This window comes from Triticum dicoccoides, chromosome 1A (assembly GCF_002162155.2).
Source record: "Triticum dicoccoides isolate Atlit2015 ecotype Zavitan chromosome 1A, WEW_v2.0, whole genome shotgun sequence".
NCBI classification, from domain to species: Eukaryota; Viridiplantae; Streptophyta; class Magnoliopsida; order Poales; family Poaceae; genus Triticum; species Triticum dicoccoides.
In genome coordinates, this window is record NC_041380.1 from 369188775 (window position 1) to 369191809 (window position 3035).

The window sequence follows — 3035 nt, forward strand, 5'->3', positions numbered from 1 at the left end:
GTCGGGGGAGTTGAGCTGCCGGTGCTACTATCTATGTATATTTTCCTGCTGTTTATTTGCCAAATAGTGTCTCTTTCATCTCACACTATTTCCCATCATGCATGGTAACTTCTCTTAGATTCCTGCTAACTTCGGCGCATAATCTTTGGTATGGTAGTGAGCCATTTGATGATGGTGTGTTTCTTGTGTTTGTATCCATTTGATGTTTCATTTTGAGTCAATAAAATTCATCTTTTATCGAAAAGAATCCATGGAATGCCATGCAAATGAGAAAACATCATCAATAGATGGTCAGTCCCAAGTGTTCATGGAGATTGTCTGTTACTTTGTGTTAGTCTCTTTAGAGCTGCTACTCACACAACGGCCGCCATTGTTGCCTCTCTAATCAACCTAGCTATCCACAACTTCCAAGGCATCACCTTCCAGGCGATAGTTCCCACTGTAGTGACCATTCTATCACCACATCTTCATTGCATGGTCGAGGCACACCTCTTGTAATTTGATATTAGGATTAATGATGAATTATAGGTGTGAGAAAATATTAAACACATTAGCTACCCTTATTATAATTTTACCCTCAAGATTAGGGTACTCCCTTTGTAATAATGGTACTTTGTGACAGTCTTGTTTGAGTATAAACTGAAACTAGCTGTTATACCCCAAATGTATAGATGGTCCACGTTATTTTAGGATACCATCAACTTAATTCTAAGAGATACATCTCTTATAAGCCCCCCACCCATATGGGCATGTACTCCCTCCACTCTCACTAGATAAATCTAGGGAGGAGAACTAGAGCTCCAAAAGTTTATCCTTGAGGTGGTAGGTGGAGGGGTAGTGGATGCAAGCTTTGATCTATGGGTTTAAGGTAAGGCTCGGGCTATGGGCGCGTGGCCCATGCGATGGAACAACCCTAGATGTCCTAGCACTTCATCGCAACCCACTAGCCATAGGCATGTTAGCCGCCCCTGGACCAGAGGCTAGATTGTAGTTGTTAGCACTTCATCGCAGCCCACGGGCCATAGGCATGTTAGACATCCCTAGACCAGAGGTTAGGGTGTAGTTGTTGGGCCTTTGGTACGCGCTACACTTATACATACTTTTTATAATTTTCGTACTTTAATATCAATGAATATGCATGTTCTTATGATTTATTTAGACTAATACATTAATAAAGTGTGAAGTGGCATTTCATGTTTTCTAGTGTTTTAGGTTTTAGGGTAAACAGGTGGTTTTTGCTCACGGGAAAAAATTCAGAAAAATACAACAGGAGTTTCTATATCATAAAAGAACCAAAGTCAAGAGCCATGGGCCAGGTGGGGCTCACTGTTGGGGAACGTTGCAGAAAATTAAAATTTTTCCTACGGTTTCACCAAGATCCATCTATGAGTTCATCTAAGCAACGAGTCTAGGGAGAGAGTTTGCATCTACATACCACTTGTAGATCGCGTGCGGAAGCTTGCAAGGTGATGATGTAGTCGTACTCGACGTGATCCAAATCACCGATGACCAGCGCCGAACGGACGGCACCTCCGCGTTCAACACACGTACGGGACGGGAGACGTCTCCTCCTTCTTGATCCAGCAAGGGAGAAGGAGAGGTTGATGAAGATCCAGCAGCACGACGGCGTGGTGGTGGATGCAGGGCGTCACAGCAGCAGGGCTTCGCCGAGACTACGAGGGAGAGACGTAACGGGGGGAGGTGGAGGCGCCAGGGGCTGGTATATGAAGTCCCTCCTCTCCCCCACTATATATAGGGGTGCCAGGGGGGGCGCCGGCCCTAGTAGATGAGATCTACTAGGGGGGGCGGCGGCCTAGGGGAGGTTTCCCTCCCCCCCAAGGCACCTAGGGGTGCCTTCCTCCACTAGGACTCCTCCTAGGGGGAAACCCTAGGCGCATGGGCCTATAGGGGCTGGTGCCCTTGGCCCATGATGGCCAAGGCGCACCCCCTACAGCCCATGTGCCCCCCCGGGACAGGTGGCCCCACCCGGTGGACCCCCGGGACCCTTCCGGTGGTCCCGGTACAATACCGATAACCCCGAAACTTGTCCTGATGCCCGAAATAGCACTTCCTATATATAATTCTTTACCTCCAGACCATTCCGGAACTCCTCGTGACGTCCGGGATCTCATCCGGGACTCCGAACAACATTCGGGTTTCTGCATATCCATATCTTCATAACCCTAGCGTCACCGAACCTTAAGTGTGTAGACCCTACGGGTTCGGGAGACATGCAGACATGACCGAGACGCTCTCAGTCAATAACCATCAGCGGGATCTGGATACCCATGATGGCTCCCACATGCTCCTCGATGTTGTCATCGGATGAACCACTATGTCGAGGATTCGATCAAACCCTGTATGCAATTCCCTTTGTCAATCGGTACGTTACTTGCCCGAGACTCGATCGTCGGTATCCCAATACCTTGTTCGGTCTCGTTACCGGCAAGTCACTTTACTCGTACCGTAATGCATGATCCCGTGTCCAACACCTTGGTCACATTGAGCTCATTATGATGATGCATTACCGAGTGGGCCCAGAGATACCTCTCCGTCATACGGAGTGACAAATCCCAGTCTCGATCCGTGTCAACCCAACAGCTACTTTCGGAGATACCTGTAATGCACCTTTATAGTCACCCAGTTACGTTGTGACGTTTGATACACCCAAGGCACTCTTACGGTATCCGGGAGTTACACGATCTCATAGTCGAAGGAAGAGATACTTGACACTTGCAAAGCTCTAGCAAAACGAACTACACGATCTTTTATGCTATGCTTAGGATTGGGTCTTGTCCATCACATCATTCTCCTAATGATGTGATCCCGTTATCAACGACATCCAATGTCCATAGTCAGGAAACCATGACTATCTGTTGATCACAACGAGCTGGTCAACTAGAGGCTTACCAGGGACATAGTGTGGTCTAAGTATTCACACGTGTATTACGATTTCCGGATAATACAGTTATAGCATGAATAAAAGACAATTATCATGAACAATGAAATATAATAATACTTTTATTATTGCCTCT